The 18,168-nt window shown below is 38.2% G+C and overlaps 1 non-coding gene across 1 annotated transcript; it reads left to right on the top strand.

Moving 5' to 3' along the window:
* Window positions 1–16,407: 16,407 nt before the first annotated feature.
* On the top strand, window positions 16,408–16,514 carry LOC120080679. Its single transcript, XR_005482628.1, has one exon. It is a non-coding gene; the product is annotated as a small nucleolar RNA R71 (small nucleolar RNA).
* Window positions 16,515–18,168: the final 1,654 nt, after the last annotated feature.

Below are 18,168 nucleotides of genomic sequence, written 5' to 3' on the forward strand. Positions count from 1 at the left end.
TGAGTAAAAAATACTGGTCACTCTCATCTATGCAAATCAAAGGACCGCCGTCATAGGCAAGAGTTTATGACTTACTCATGATCTAGGTCATGTCACCTATGGTCATCCTGGTGAAATGTAAGTCTTTATTATGAAAAGTGTTATATAATGAGATTAGTTATTTCATGGTCCGGTCGTATACAAACTCCTTTGTATAGAATACTCTTATTCACATGTCTTCACACGAATAATCAGGATCAGATCATTTGTAGCACTTTACAATAATTGTAACAACTACAAAGTGGGCCGTAATCGTAGTGTCACAAGGATAAGGTACCCAACCTTATTCATCTACTACAAACTGTTTAGGTTATCACTTAAACATGATCCATATGTATATCTCCACATACATGTTTAAGTTACAGAAGATAACCTTGGATCTTAGTTTATTGGTTTTGTGGGTTAATGCTACTAAATGTAAAATAAAAGCCTTAGATTTTATTAGATAAATAAATTATTTGTACAGTACAATTACAAACTACAAGACCCATGAGATTTAGGGTATCAACCCCAATAATGTGTTTACTATGCTATTTTTATAGGTATTGAGCAACTAGGAGGTAGAACAAACCTCTGGAGTCCAAATAAGACAAAAACAAACCAAAACGAAGCTTCATAGCATCAACCGTGAAGAAAGGGTGAGAATTACCAAAATGCCCTTGGGAGCGTCACAACCCTGTACTTACCCTTTGCCTTACCCTTGAAGGTAGTAGCTGATGATCCACACGGTGTTGCAATACTTTAGAAGTTGATGGACATGGAAGTTGCGTGTGCGTCTGGCAAAGTGAGTAGCGTAACATCAACATAGCTACGCTTGAGGGCTACACTTCGATAGCAACGTTACAATGCTCCCCTTAGCATAGCTACACTCTGCTCTTAGTATAAATGAAAACTTGCTTTAGGTCATTCCATGCTCGATTTGACAGCCACCAACTTCATTCTCTCTGCATTTTTCCTTCCTAAACCTAAATTCCTTTAATTCTTCATTTATTTTGATTTTTAGACCATCATGGCACATGAGTGGCTAAGGTAAGTGCTTCTAGTTTAGGGATAGGTTTAAATTCATTTGATTTAGTTATGAAGACTTGAATTTAATGCTTTGTTGTTGTAATTCTCTGAATTCTTGACGAGTTTTATTATCTATGCTTGAATATATTGTGGCTTGATCACCCATAACGTTTTCTTTACTTTGCTATGAGAAAAATAAATCTATATGTTTATCTCCATTAAGGCACAAATTAGAGCATGCTTGTGATTAATTTGTAGATTATTTAGGATAATGCAATTGTTTCATTGCATGACTAATTATTCAAGAATCATATCATTAGTAATTTGAGGTCTTTCCCGGTTGCTAATGACCTTGGCTAGATTACCTAGGCTTACTATGGTATTTTAATTAATTTTACCTCTAATGGAACTAGTTAATTAAGCATCTAGACTAAGAAATTGCATGATTAATTATTCAAGAATCATATTGTTGGTTTTGATTGTAAGTCTAGCCAACGAGCCAAGAGTAGAATTGAGCATGCAGTGATCTTTAAAGTTTCAGTGAACAACCAACTGAATAAATGAATATCGAACTCCCAAAGCTAGACTTTAAATCAAATCAAGACATCACATTTAATTACATTTTTAAGTTCATGCTTTTAAATTCAAATGCAAAGCATACTACTCACAAATCCCCTCCCCCCGTTACCTCTCAAATTCATAAATTGGTCAATTCATCTCAGATTCTTCGTAGAGACGACCCGGTCTTGCCATTTCTCCTACGTTGTAGTGTAGGTAGTAAAGATTGGTGTTTATAAAAATTATTTGATTTGTTAGGGGTTTTCTTGCAATGGCAAATTCTCCAACGATCGAATTGAATGCTCTGAAAGTTAACTGACATGGGAGTCACACACGTGCGTACCTGTCAAAATGAGCAGCGTAACATCAGCATCGTTGCGCTTGAGGGCTACACTTCGATAGTAGTGTTGCAATGCTCTCCTGGGCATTTTGGTCATTTTTCATCCTTTCTTCATAGTTGATACTACAGAGCTCTGTTTGCTTCATTTTTGTCCCCTTTTGACTCCGGAGGTTGGTTTTACCTCATAGTTTCTCAATACCTACAAAATAGCATAATAAGCACATAAAATTCATGAATAGCCTGAAGCTAGGAAAAATAGCACTTTTATGGTGTTATCAAATATCTCAAACTTAATTCTTGCTTGTCTCGAGCAAGGAAGAAATACACACATTATGCACAAAAATATGCTTGCTTAATTGCCGACTCGTTACTCTTGTTTTAATAGTCTAACAAGATCATGCATGCATACAACAATGTAATCCAAAAACAAACAGTCAAATGAGGCAAGTTTAAGAAAGCTTCTTCAAATCTATTCATGCATAAGTGAGTTCAAAGCCCTCCTACCTAAGCCTAAGCAAAACGCGGAATGATTTATACTCAATTTGTTTTCCCTCTACTTTTGTTTAAAATGTTAAAAATTAAACTTCATAGACTCCAAAGTGGCAATAATATGCAAAAAGAAAAAAACAACCTCATTTCTTGTTATCCATTTTATTTTCTAAGCAAATGGAGAGTAGACCTTTTCCAGAGAATCTGCTTTCGTTTTGGCTTGCCCACACAGATTACGTGAAAGACATCCGACTACGAGTCGAGTTTCTTTAAAGGTACCTAAGTTACCCATTTCTCGGGAACACTTTAACTCAGAGGGAAACTACGAGTGTCATAGTCGCCCCAGGTTAATCATGCCCCTAGGAAAGCGGAGTAAACCTCTCTCTATTAACTTTATATATATATATATATATACTTTCCTTTTTCTTTTACCCCTTTTTTTTATTCTTATTTAGATAAATGAGAAAATCAGTTGGTTTGTTTCCTTATGCATGTATTACTAAGTTGAAGTTTGGGATAGTCTAATTATATTCCTAAGACCTTTCGGGAAGACAACAAAAATTTAAGCCCCATAAAGCAACTCTAAGCATGCAAGATATAGGATAGACAGACAAAGAACATCAACATGCATGAGAAACATAAGAATTTTTTTTTAAAAAGACTAAAAAGTCATGCTTATTTTCTTCCCACATCATCTCAAACATGCAAGATCCCAATGAGTGTATTATCAATAGTCATAATAATGGGCACAAGCAACAAAACTAACAAGCAATAAAATCACATAAGTCTAAACCCAGATGCTCAAAAACTGCCATATATGCTTCAACACAAAGCAAGCGATATTTAGGATTGCTGGAAAAGTGAAGAGGGTCTTCAAAGGTGAGTTCTTTCTTCTTCCCTCTAGTTTTTATTTAGAGCATGCTTAGGCTACTATTTTATGCATTGTGAATGTTGTGTTCTATTTTTATTTTTTTTTGTGCTATAAAATTCTAAAACAAAAATCAAAAGTAAAGAGATCACTTGCTTCCGCTGCGAGATTCAATCCCTTCGTACTACTAATACACTTGATTGATATATCACTGATAAACTTAATAATGATGCATTTGACTGAAATGATCCTTGAAATTTCCCTTCAAAACAAATATGTCAACGTCAATAGAAATGAAGCCCTTCCTAATCTTTATTATTTAGCAGCTCATAATGAAGAAATTAAGCTTAATCTCTATATAATATGATTATCATGATATATTTAGTATAGAGTTTTCAAAAACTATTCCGCAAAACTAGGATTATAAACAGCCTTTGGGTTTTAGTTACAATGATTAAATTAATCGAATTCAACTAATGATTCATTGTAGCTTATTCTGTACGTGGGCAACTTGCCTGTGTAACGTGTTCTTACATGTCACAAAGACCAGCAGTGAATATTGACCAATCTGTGTTAAGAGAATCCCTGTAGTGTTGACTTCCTATTGTCATCAACCTTTAAAATAAATGCCTCAAAGTGCTCATTAAGTTGGCTACTTTCTCAATTCTCATCAATCAGTGCAGCAGAAAACAGATTCAAGAAGATGAAGATAATGGAGTTGTCAGGGCTCTATTCCCTCTTTGGTTTTCTGCTATGTAGTCTAACTTTTCTACTTCTTGTTCAAGCCCAGGATCAGTCAGGTAAAAAAATCTTTCTTCCAGTGGTCTTCACTACAGAGAGTTGCATAAAGAATAAAAATTCAGATTGTTTTATTTACATGTTTCTCAGGATTCATTAGTTTAGACTGTGGAACCCCAGAAAATACGAGTTACACCGAAACGACGACCAAGATCGACTATGTTTCTGATGCACCCTACATAAACAGTGGTGTAAGTGGAAGCGTAGCTTCAGTTTATGGAGACGCCTACCAAAGGCAAATGAGGAAACTTAGAAGCTTCCCCCAAGGAATTAGAAATTGTTACAATGTAAGCGTTACAAAAGATACCAAATACTTGATTCGAGCAGGTTTCTTATATGGGAATTATGATAGCCTGAATTCTCTACCGAAATTTGATCTCTATATCGGGAATAGCTTATGGGAGACGATAAACTTCACCAAAGTTGATATTGACGTTTTCAAAGATCTCATACATATTACCTCCTCAAACAAAGTTCACATCGTCTGATCAATACAGGAAATGGGGTGCCATTTATCTCAGCCTTAGAATTTAGACCTTTACTCAACGTCACTTATCAAACATTATATATATAATATATACAATTTAAGTAGTCAAAAATCCCAACAATCAAAATTTGTTGTGAAGGTGGAGAGATAGAGAGAGAATGAGTGAGAATTTTGATAAAAAAAATTGGTTGAAATAAATCTTGCACTTTGAATCAAGGAAACTTTGAGTTTCCTTTTTCTAAAATATGTGTAATTAATTATAGGTTGGAGACAAAAAGGTAATTGGACCCTAATTTTTGTGTAATTAAGAAGTCATTTGGATAGTTTTGAAAATAATAGGAAAGTTGAACAAAAATGAAATATAGGACATTTATTAAGGCCTTGTGTGTTGTTATCCTTTATTTAGGTTTTGTGAAATGGGTCATAGCTGGGAGTTGGGTGGCAGGCAGATTGAATTATGGAAACCATATTTAGTGTAGAGATAATTGTATAGAGAGCTTCTTTATAGGGACCAAATAAAAAGTAACCCCAAAATCAAAAGTGAATGAAATTTAGCTCTCTGTTCGTATTATCATCATGTAAGATTACTATTTTAATCCTTCTTCTTTCTTCCTTTTACAAATTTTTTCTTTTTTTTCTTCATTCATTTTTATGAATTTCTTCTTCATTTTTTCTTTTTTTAGCGTTTCTTCTTCTTCTTCCTTTTTTTTTTTTGTGTTTTTTCTTCATTCTTTTTTCTTCTTTCGATTTTAGTTGGTTTGTCTTTGTCTGCATTCGTCTTCTTCTTCGCTTCTGCGTGCGTTTGTCTTTGTCTTTGTCTATGTTCATCTTCTTCTTCCATTGCGATGAGGAGTGAAAGCACGATAGGGAGTGGGAGTGAGATGTTGAGAACACAAATAGAATTACATAACAAAACTACTTTTATTGATAATGTTGTTAATCTTAAATAAAATCTAAACTGCATCTACGAAAAAAAAGAGAAAAAATAGCAACCCACCCTAGCTACAATTCACCTAAGTGGAAACAAAACTAGGAATAAAAAGAATACAAAAGCTAAAAATAGGGAACTGTTCTAACCAATGCAAAGAAACCTTTCATTCTCTCCCTTAATAAAAATGCTTAGAAGCAATTAGTTTTGCTCTCAACTTTCACATACTCCCAGCAACATTCGAAGCTTCTGAAAAACTTCCAATTTTAAGGGTTTAGTCATGATGTCTATGAAGGAAATTGGAAGCGAGATTTCCATGAGCAGCGGAAGCAAGATTATTCCAAATCACAATCATGAATGAACATATATTTACAGTCGATTTCAAATAAGCAGTTATGCAAATAATACATAAATTACAACATGAAAATCTCAAATGTACAAAGGGAAAAACTGTACGAATAAATGCAGAAGCGTCTCCACGCTCTGATACACATGACTTCTCGAACAACAGCAACCTCGAACGCTCGATCTACACGACCGCAACACCGCAACAAACACAGCATGAACACTTCGCGCTCGATCATGAACTCCTCAACGATCGCCTCAGTCACGAACTCCTCAGCAACATGAACGACCTCCAAAAAACCTTGACGGTGTCGAGTTAAGTCTGACACCACCAACAAGGCTACCTTGGTATTCTTGATGTGAGAATCCAGAGGGTGGGCTTTGTTCGGACTTGGTATAAGGCAGATGAAGGAGGAAACATCGATTGCGTACACGACTGGGCAAGTGGGAGATGGCGGAGACCTATCGTATATGTCTATGTCCAATCGTTTAGATAAATCTAAGTGATCATCTAGCAAAAGCTATGCGATCATTTAGCTCATCGTTTAGCTTGGTCTATCGCCTACAGACACTACACAATCGTTTACTTAGGGCAAACGATCGTTTAGCAAAACTATGCGATCGTTTAGTAAATACTGCACGATCGTTTAGCACTCCACTGCACGATTGTTTAGCTCACCCAGCCATCGTTTAGTAAATATGTATTTATTTGACGACTCTGTGAGTTTCTTTTGCGCGAGAGAGAAAACTCAAAAAACTTTTTAGCGTTTGTAAAACTTCTTTTCAAAATAGAAAAACCATTTTCCTTTTAAACTCACAGTTACCATGAACCTAATAACCATCCACTCACTTGGTTATTAAAGAAAAAGAATTAATTATCCAATAGTTAATATTATTATAAATATAATTGATAACCAACTTATCATACTATATTTATAACCTATAGTTTTAATATTTCATCTCATGAAACATATAAACCATAGTTTTTTTCCTATTTCATGGTACTTAATGTAAATTTCATTTACATCAATCCTCCACTAGATATATCTCATATATCATACNGATTATATCATATATAATCAAAATACCTCTTGTCAATTTGAACATTTCAAATCAACATCAAGAACTGATCCTCAACTAAATCCATTGAGCTACCAAGGGGGCCTCATGGACCTGTAGCTCGAAGCTCTAACGGTATGTGAATAACTGACTAAACTCTTTAGTTATGAGATCCACCATCCGTTAATTGTCAGGCACTCCACTAAAGACCAACCGCTGAACTCTCCTTACCACAGATATATTATGTGTCCATCTTAATCAATCAGCAGTGCGACAACCGTTCACAGATTGCTCGTAAGTACAGCTGGGCCAATAACCATTATGCCCCTGTAGTTACATCTATCTTCTTAAGTACCACTGATCCTTCTAATAAACATAAGTCATAGTCCTACTATGACTGAGTCTTCTCTTCCAAAGAGAAGCTGTGGCCACTATGTTCAAGCCTCGGAATCAGCCTTTAAGGGAGCAATCTCTCTACTTATCCTTGCTTCGGGAAAGAAGTGAATTCCATCTTGTGGATTGAGTTCCCAGCTCCCAGATCAGACAAGTCCCCAAAAAGATAGGCATGTTGAGTTGGCAATCTGGCCACTCTCACCCATAGTAATCAAAGGACCGTCCTTAAAGGCAGGAGTTCTCAAAACACTCAGGATTGAGGTCGTGTCACCTATGATCGTTTAGGTGAGATGTAAGTCTCTAGTATCAACGGTGTTATATACAGACTCTAATCATCTCGTGGTTCAAGTCTTATACAAACTCTTTGTATAGGACACCCTCGCTCCTCATCTCCACATGAATGGTCAGGATCAACCATCTGTAGTAGTTTACAACACTTGCAACCCTCTACAAAGCGGGTCGTATCCGTAGTGTCACAAGGATCAGGTATTCCATCTTAATCCTTATACTACAGACTTATTTAGGTTATCATTTAAGGTATGATCCACTTGTATATCACATATACATGCTTAAGTTCACATAAGATAATCAAGGAGCTTTGTTTATTGGATATGAGTAAATGCAAGAATTAAATAACACTTATTTTATTCATTGAACAATGTGTATCTTTACAAAACAACGAGACTCCGAGAGAATTAGAACACCAATCCCAACAATCTCCCACTTATCCTAATGACTCGGGAGACTAATGTACAATACAATTTTAAAAATGTACAATATACAATAAACTAGGGCATACCCCAGTATCATTTCCTACTTTCCCTAGACAAGATGCCGCATGTCTCGCAAATCCAGACTCTCCAGGTGACCCTCGAACACTTTAGTCGTGAGGGCCTTTGTAAAGGGATCAACAACATTGTGCTCCGATGCGATCTTTGTGACTATCACATCACTGCGATGCACAATCTCCCTGATCAGGTGATATTTCCATTCTATGTGCTTACCTCGACGATGACTCCGAGGCTCCTTCAAAATTTGCCACAATCCCGCTGTTATCACAATACAGTGTGATTGGCAAATCCATATTTGGAACAACTTCCAAATCTGAAAGGAACTTCCTTAGCCAAACAGCCTCCTTAGCTGTTTCACAAGCCATTACGTATTCGGCTTCTATCGTGGAGTCCGCGATGCATCCTTGCTTGATGCTTTGCCATACTACCGCCTCTCATTCAGAGTAAACATTAACCCTAATGTCGATTTGTGAGAATCTCGATCAGTCTGAAAGTCAGAGTCCATGTATCTTGTAAGGTTCAGATCCTTATCTCCATACACAAGCGTGTAGTCCCACGTTCTCCGAAGATACTTGATGATCGTCTTGACCACCATCCAGTGATCATATCCTAGATTAGACTGATACCGACTGACAATCCCTACTGCATAGCAAATGTCGGGTCTGTACACAATATCACATACATCAAGCTTCCTACAACAGAAGCATAGGGAATCCGTCTCATCTTCTCAATCTCTTAAGGCGTCTTAGGACATTGATTCTTAGGCAGAATGATTCCATGCCTGAAGGGTAATAAACCCCTCTTGGAATCCTGCATCCTGTACCTGATCAACATTTGATCATTGTACGATGCCTGAGACAGGGCTAACCATTTGTTCTTGCGATCCCAGATGATCTGGATCCCGAGAACATACTGTGCCTCACCCAAATCTTTCATTAGAATTGGGCAGTTAGCCAACTCTTAATGTCAGTCAGATACCTTACATCATTCCTAATGAGTAAGATATCATCCACATACAGTACCAGGAAAGCTACTGAGCTGTTGATGATCTTCTTATAAACATAAGGCTCATCAACGTTCTGGTCAAAACCAAACGACTTGACAGTAGTGTCAAATACGATGTTCCAAGATCTAGATACTTGTTTCAGCCCATAAATGGACCTATTAAGCTTGCAAACTCTTTGCTCTTGATTTGGAACTATGAACCCCTTTGGTTGAGTCATATAGATGGTTTCCTCAAGATTACCATTAAGAAAGGCAGTCTTGACGTCCATTTTCATATTTCATAATCATAAAATATGGCTATGGACAGAAGAATCCTGATAGACTTCAGCATGACAACAGGTGAGAAAGTTTCCTCATAGTCAACTCCCTCAACCTGGGTATAACCCTTTGCCACGAGCCTAGCGTTAAAGGTTTGCACCTTTCTATCTACACCTCTCTTTCGCTTAAAGATCCACTTATACCTAATAGGTCTTACCCCATCAATGAGACAAGAAATCGAGATTAAGTTCCTCTTAATATGAGGAACTACAAAAATATTATCCAGTAATAGATAACATTTCTTGTCAAAAAATAACTTCAGCCTGCCTACAACAATAGCTAAAAAAACCTCATGTGTACCGACTTGAAGAGTCATCTCTCCCTGTGGCAACGTTTGCCAGGAGCTGAATCCTTGGTAAGAGAAACTGACATGATTGGTAGCACCTGAATCTAGGATCCAGGCAGAATCATCATTCTCTACCAGTCACGTCTCCAAGACCAATAAATCATATTTACTGTCTTGTCTCCTCTTTTGGAGAGTAGTGGGATGGGATCGTTTGCCACGAAATTCGTTTCACACGATTCTTTCCAATGTAAGTAATCAGTCATTTTCAAAAGTTTTAAACGGAAATACTAACGAGTTGCTGAAAAGAAAAACACATTGACCTACATTAGGTTTTAAGCAAATACTCGTAAAAAAAACAACATCCAATAAGGTTTAGTAAAACTAACATGAACCCCATGTGACATCTAGTTTCACAATCACACTTCAAAGGTTTAGGATAAAAGTCGCCGAAGGGAGGTCAGTTATCCCTCTTCTAAATTGAGAAGTTCTCAACCAGTCATTAATACCAGAACAACTCTTGTTCCTATAACGACTAGCCATCATTGATTTGGCCAAGAGATCATTAACTTACTTAACAATCTCCCGTAAGTGTGACTCGCTATTTTAAGCCCTAAAGGTCCGTCTCAAAAGACCAATCCGAAGGGAAAAAATCTGATTGGGGCAAAACCTAAAGCGACCTTATCCATTTCTGGAGTTCACCTTGATATTGACCAACTGCATAAAACCCATCCGAATGGGGATGCTCCGAAGGAGACACGAGGGCGTACAGAATGATCTCACGGTGTGAACCAATGACAGAGACCATAGGACGTGTTGACACACACCCTTAACTCACTTACTATAAACACTCTCTCCGTTCACCTTGATATTTACTCATGCAAACACCATCCGAAGGGGAATGCATCCTGGGCACCAGAGGCCAAACATGAATCTCATGGTGTGAACATATAGGGAGAAACGTGAGTGGAATCATAGACATATCTGATACGCCTCTTCTTCCCACTGAGTATTTTATAACCTAGGGTTTAACTTACTTAGAAAAAACACGGCTAAGGATTTTAACTAAGTGACTTTTAGGTTTTCCAAAGAGTAACATTTACCTTGGATAGTGAAACAACTTTTGATCATCATCCATTAAACTCTTTAACAGAGTCTTTGACCAAAACGTCGCATACTTGTTGAAAATCTATCTAATTCACCATTCCAGGTAGGTTCCCAAGTAGATGTTACGTTTTCGTCAACTTAAGAACCCCAGCCTAGACAGAACCCGCCTTAGACAAAAGATCCCTTGTAGGTAGGTTTACAATAAATTTAATCTTTTATTCGATCAATTTAATCCTATTAAACCGATTTTAAAAGATTAATCAAGGTTAATAAACTCTTTAGAACCACTTGAACTTAGGTCTATCTCATTCCAATTTTAAAACCCTTTTAAAAAACTTGAGTTCACCCTAAGTCCGCATGCAACTCTGAATTATCGATTTTAGGTCTAATTTTCTTTATAACACTTATAAGCGGAAACAACTACCACAATGCGAAGCTAACACATGCAATGCATTCATTACGCTTATAAACAGCCTAAGTGTCATGCTCAATGCATTTTCCATTCATTGCTACTTCTTTTATATAACACTTATACAAAACAGCAATGAAATAAGCAAAACATGCTTCCATTCACCCTTAGACTATAACATTTATAATAAAAGGATGATGCATGATGATGCTCACTGCATGCAAAATATAACTCTTATATTTCATGATACATGTGCATGCTTTCAAATAATTTCTTCATGTAATATTATAACATTTATAATACATGATGCATGAATAATTGCACAACCTAAGGTGGGTTTTTAACTATATGACAAACACTTTGACATATAAGTACCATACATCACATGTATAAGCAATAAAAGTTGATGAACTGGGAGAAATTGCCTTAAAAACACAAAAGGAAAGCTAACTATTACAAAGACAAGGAGTCTCCAGTTCAGACAGGCGAACTGGGTCTTGACCGCTCGAGCAAAACATCGCTTCTCCAACCAACCATCGTGTACTAAGCACCCCGTAATCGTCTAGATGATAAAACAAACTCTTTGCTCTATCGCTTACCAGCGCGCCCAGAGCTAAACGATCGTTTAACATTGACTATACGATCGTTCAGAAAAATCCGAACGATCGTTTAGCTATTACTACACGATCTTGTACCTTTACTAAGTGATGAAGCCTGAAGTACACGATCTCTTAACGCACTCCACACGACGCCTGCCTTCCGCGATCGTCTAAGTGACTACGATGGCGCGAAGCACCATCACCTAAGTGATCGCTTAGCTAGCGCCTCCGTATCACATACGCGTGATCGCATAGGTAGTAACTAAGCGATGAAGCTTGCTAACTACACAATCGTTTAGCGGGCGCTATTAAACGACGAGCATCGCATGCTCCCATTACGATCGCCTATCTCCAGCGCCTACGCGATCGGGCAACCAACTCTATGCGATATGGTAAACGACTTACCCCATCACTTAGCATTAACTAAACGATCGATTAGAAAATACTACACGATCGTCTAGAAAAAACTACTAAACGATCGCTTAATAAAATCCCAACGATTATTTACCTGAGGCTACACGATCCGACCAATGCTTGGTCTTCTTCTTCATTGAGAACTGCATCGCGATGCACCGAAGCTTCATCACGAACGACTCAACGAACTCGAATTTTCGAAATACTGACTCAATTGCAAAGTTAATTTCGCCCAAAAACACAAGAGCATTTTAATTTTAAAAATTTTATCATTACAATATTGTGAACTTAATGCTTTTGGACGCAATATTGTATATTTTTATCATCGCAATCCTTCATTGTTTTATAACTTTGCACTATAATAACGTGCATTTCTGCCCATTATCACATCCCCAAATTTAAACAATTCTTGTCCTCAAGCATAAGCTAAAGTTTTTCTTTAGAAAGTCGACCGCCTACTCTTTCCTAGATTTCTCAAGGATGCCTTATTCAAATCCTATACACCAAAATCTCCTTATCTTATCCAAGTCTCTTCTTAAAGTATTTCTAAAATTTAGGGACCACAAGTTTAACCTTCAAAAAGACTTTACTAGATTCCAGGGCATCACATGATTTATTTCAATTAAAACTTTTTCGCTGGGGTATTTTCAAATGATTTTTATCCTTCGTATTTTAGACATTTTTTTTCTATGATCTTGTGCTGATCCAAGTGCCTAGTCTTCGTTTTGGCTTGCCCCCATGTGTGTCATGCAGACATCCAACTACGAGCAAGTTGCTTTTTCTCAGTCTAAACTCATGCCCATTTGGCAGTGGAGTTGCGATTATGCGTTGATCACGATTCCTACCTTCGTTTTGCCTTGCCCCCACCGGTGTCATGTGAACATCCAAGTATGAGTAGGATCTGATCGCAATGTTATGATTTGAAAATATTTTTTTTGTAAGGCTAAAAATAGCAAGGTCGAAAAATGAATATCGCACCCCCAAATTTAAAATGCGGCAATGTCCTCATTGCTAAAAGATCGAAAGAAATCATGCGATGCTCTTAGGAAGTTTCGTAAAGGGTCAGTTTGAAAGAAAGCTAGCAGACCACTAACTTCTAGAAATATTTCATGAGGTGACTGTTCTAAAATTAAGTTGACTCTAGTATATACAAAAAAAATAGAAGCATGCGTTTCATCATTGAAATCATAATTGGCAAAGAGAAATCATGCGGTGATTTATTAAATTGATCAATGTTAAATGATTGTGCCAACCAAAGAGGATGCGGTGATAAAATTTTCAAAATTAAAATGCGATGCGATAGTGCAAAATTTGGAATAAACAAAGTCAAGGAAAGATACAACTCCCAAATTTGCACTGTCGCCCGCATTATTTGTGGACGCATCCTGTTTTGCGGCGATTTGCTTTCTTTTAATTGTGGTGACAAAATAAAGTAGTTCAGTCTTCGTGTAGTGCCTCCACAATCGTTTACCTTGATCGTTTGCAAAGAAAAAACATTGAGAGGGTTAACTAAAAAAACAAAGTTAACAAAAAAATTTCTCTCTCTCTCTCTCTCTCTTTTTTTTTTTTTTGATATAAAGATGCAAAGATAACGATAATTGAAATAACATAAGAGTAGTGAGAGTTCATGAAAAATTGATAAGAAAAGGATATTCCAAAAGACTTGCGCCCCAGATGATTTTCTATTGCATGCCAGCGCAGGGGCCACTCGATCTTCCTTCATTCCGGATTTCTCAGGTCTACAAAGGTCTTTTCCCAATGAAAATCACCTCTGCAATATGCCTTGACTCTTTTCAGGTTAACCTTGAATGTACGGGTCCCTTCCTCATTAATCAGTTCAACTGCACCATGCGGGAATATTTCTTTAATTATAAAGGGTCCGGACTAGTGTGACTTTAATTTGCCAGGAAAGAGTCATAACTGTGAATTGAAAAGTAAGACCTTTTGTCCGACGTGGAGATTTTTGTCGCATAGCCAGTTGTCATGCCAACGTTCTGCTCGTTCTTCGTAAATTTTGGCATTTTCATAAGCTTGCGTTCTCTACTCATCAAGGTCGACCAATTGGAGTTTTCTTGCTTCCCCTGCTGCCTTTAAGTCAAAGTTAAGCTTTTTCACCACCCACAGCGCCTTGTGCTCCAGCTCTAGTGGTAAATGGCATGCTTTACCAAACACCAACGTATACGGAGGCATGCCTATAGGTGTTTTATAGGCGGTTCTGTATGCCCACGGCGCATTGTCTAGCTTTGTTGCCTAGTTTTTTCGCGAAGTGCAGAGGAAATGATCACATGTAGCTTTTCATTCTGCCCCAAAAATGCATACTTCAGGTGGTTAGGAAAGGTCTTCAGCTCTATTGTTGGTTGTTGTCTAAGGACGGTTTTGTTGTTTTTCTTTCTTCATTCACTGTCATATTAGCTTCTTGGGATGCGATCACCCCATCTTCCTTGTTTATTTTTTCTGCGATCGCATTGCATGCTACAATGGATGCGATAGCATCCTCATCTTCGTTTTCATCTTCAGGCTTCTCTTCGTCATTCAAACTCTATTCATCGTCGGATTCATTAAGATCTTCTTCATTAGGATATTTCATAGCTCGGATAATGTCAAACCTGAGCTTTTGTCCATTCACGCTCAAGGTGATCTCTCCTTTGTGCACATCAATCTGGGCACGACTGGTTGATAAAAATAGTCTCCCCAGGATGGTGGGCACATCCTTGTTGGCTTCGTAGTCCAGGATGATGAAGTCTGCTGGTAATATAAATTTGTCGATTGTAACCAACACATCTTTCACCTTCCCCTCTGGGTGCACAAGTAATCTATCCGCTAATTGGAGAATCACCGTCGTGGGTGCAAGTTGCCTCACATTCAGTTGCTTAAAAATTGACAGGAGCATCAAGTTAATACTGACCCCGAGATCGCATAGCGCTTGACCGATGTATAATCCTCCAATGGAGCAAGGTATAGTGAAACTCCCAGGGTCATGCATTTTCGATGGGATTATAGATTTTGAACTTTGCGTCAAATCCACAGTAGCGAACTTACCAGTGCCTCTCTTCTTTGTCACCATATCCTTTAGAAACTTCGCATATGCGGGCATCTCTTTAATTGCTTCAGTGAACAGAATATTAATATACAATTGTTTTAACATGTTCATGAAGCGTTGATACTGTACCTCATCATTTTTCTTCTTTCTGAGTCTCTGTGAAAATGGTGACAGTTGTATTCTTACGGTCCCTTATTCTTTTGGGTTTGAGGTGGACGCAATCTCTGGCTCTCTCGCCTTTTTTTCTCCAACTTCTTCTCGAGTCACCGCAATCTCTGGTTCTAGCGCAATTAGAGCAGTCTAGTTAGACTCCTTCTTCTCCCCTACCACAATCTTTCCACTCCGTAACATCACGACTTGACATTGCTATTTACCCGTACCCCCGGGTTGTATGGGAGTTTTGTTGAACTTGGCAGGGTTCCTTGCGGTCTATTCTTGAGTTCCAAATTGAATCTAGTCTATTTGAATTTCCAGATTGCGATTGGACGTCGCTTGGTTTTGAAGCAGAGTTTCGTTCTTTTCAATGTATTGCTTCAACAAACTTTGCAAAGAGGAAGATTGTGGCGCTTGCGAACTGCTGGTTTGATTACTCGTTTGACCGTTGGTTCACAGGAAAAATCTAGGTGGCCCTTCTTTCTTTACCACTGTTTGGAAATTTTGCTGTTGATTTTTCCACGCGAAATTAGGGTGGTTTCTCCACCCAGGTTTTTACATGTTAGAGAACGAATTATTCTTCACAAAACAAATTGACTCTGGGTTATGCGGGCATTCCTCCATTGCATGTCCTTCACCGTAAGTAGCACACCTTGCGGTTGTCTGGTTGATTGCATTCACTTGCCCACTATGCATTGATGGGCTGTTGATTGCGATTCCCTGTATCAAGTTCATCATTACAGTCATTTGACTCTGAAGGGATGCGATAGCACCATTGTTCGTGTCATTTTCCTTTATTCTCAGTCTTTGATCGCTTTCTCTCCAGTCCTCATGATTTTTAGAAATGCGATCAAGGATGTTCTTGGCCTCATCATAAGTATTATCCAGCAGACCTCCAGCTGCTGCCGCATTGGCAGCGGTCTGCGAAGCAGGGTTTAATTCGTGATAAAAAATCTCCATCTGTAAACAGTCTGGTAAGTAGTTATGCGGGCAATCTTTTACCAGCCTCTTAAACCTCGCCCAAGCATCACTGAGCGATTCGTCAATATCCTATTCAAAATTGGTGATCAATTTTTTTCTTTCTGCATTCTCCATTGGAGGGAAAGATTTCTTCATAAACTTCTCTACCACTTACTCCCATGAAGTAATCTCCCCCCGGTTCGAGAGAGTAAGCCCATTTTCGTGCCTGGTCACACAACGAAAATGGAAACAAAGTTTGTCGAACTTCCTCGGTGGAGATATTAGGGAACACAAAAGTGTTGTAGATCTCGATGAAACTCCGGAGGTGGGTGTGCAGGTCCTCGCCACGCCTTCCACTAAACTGTTCGACAGTAAGGATCATTTGCAACATCACCGGCTTCATTTCGAATCTCGATCGATCAAGAGCGAGCCTCATGATTCCTGGGGAGAAATCATAGAGGTTGGGCGATGCATAGTCCCGAATGGGCCTATTGCGGTCGTTCGCCAATAGGATGGGTTTCACCATAACATTATTTTCATTTGGTGCTCCATTTCCCGGTTGTTCCGCCATGTTATCTTTCTCTTATTGCTGTTGTTGGCGGCTATCTTTCAATCTTCGTTGGAATGTCCTTTGAATCTCTGGGTCGTAATGTGCCAGAGATTGAAAGCTGCAAAGAAAATCATAAAATTACTGTTAGCACAATGTATTGCTGAGTTCCTCGGCAATGGCGCCAAAAACTTGATGCGTTATTTTATGCGATGAAATAATGGAGTGGAATGTGTTGTGTAAACAAGTTTTCTCAGCAGAACCCAAGTATAAATTCTACTGAGTTTTCTGGTAAGCCCAGGGTCGAACTCAGGGACTAAGGGAAACAATATGCGGTGGTAATTTTTAGATTACTTTGCGGTAACAAATGATTCAAAGAGTTGGTTGGTTTGTTGTTACAGTATAAAAAGTTTGCGGCAGATTTGAGATAAGAGTGATTATGTGACAGATACACTGAGTATGTGGCGGAACGGGTTGAAAAGGTCTTTATCTAGTGTTTCCCAAGAATGTGTCAAACTATGCGATCATGCTACACTCATGCGACAGCAAATCATTTTCCAATGCAAATGCGGTGGCTCTTAATTTTAGGACGCATGTGATTAATGCGATAGTGTCTATAGAGCTTATTCCTAAGTCTCTACTTCTTGCCTATGCGATGATGCAAGATGCACACAAAGACAAGGTGACCGCATACAATCATAACCTATCTGTAGGATGCATGCGATGCGTTAGTAGCAAACATAGCTTATTCCTAACCTTCTATCTCTGGATTATGCGTTTCTATTCTGACTCTCCCGAGCCTAGATTCTAATCTGATTTTTTCAAGCCTAGATTCTATCCTTAGACTACCCTCCCGAGTATCTCTAATAGACGAATGACGTATACATAATACAAGATAATTGCATAGCTAAGAGCTTCTCAACCCATTCGACAGATTTAGCTACTCATGCGTAATGTATAGAGAGTGAACAGATATAAAGGTGCAATTTCCATTTATATAAATAAGTTCAAAGTACAAAATGACAATGGAGAATAAGGGTAGAAAGCCTGGTAATAATTCCTTGCTTCCCAAGGCTTTTACACTGTTATCTCTATTCTACTCAAAAGATGTTATTACTTCTGCAAGAATTAGCCCTCTCTCTGGTTTTGACGCTTCCGACACTCTTCCAAGTTCACCGGAACGATCTCTCCGTATAATCTCCCTTCACTCGTATATGCCTTCTAAGTAAA

This window comes from Benincasa hispida, chromosome 6 (assembly GCF_009727055.1).
Source record: "Benincasa hispida cultivar B227 chromosome 6, ASM972705v1, whole genome shotgun sequence".
NCBI classification, from domain to species: domain Eukaryota; kingdom Viridiplantae; phylum Streptophyta; class Magnoliopsida; order Cucurbitales; family Cucurbitaceae; genus Benincasa; species Benincasa hispida.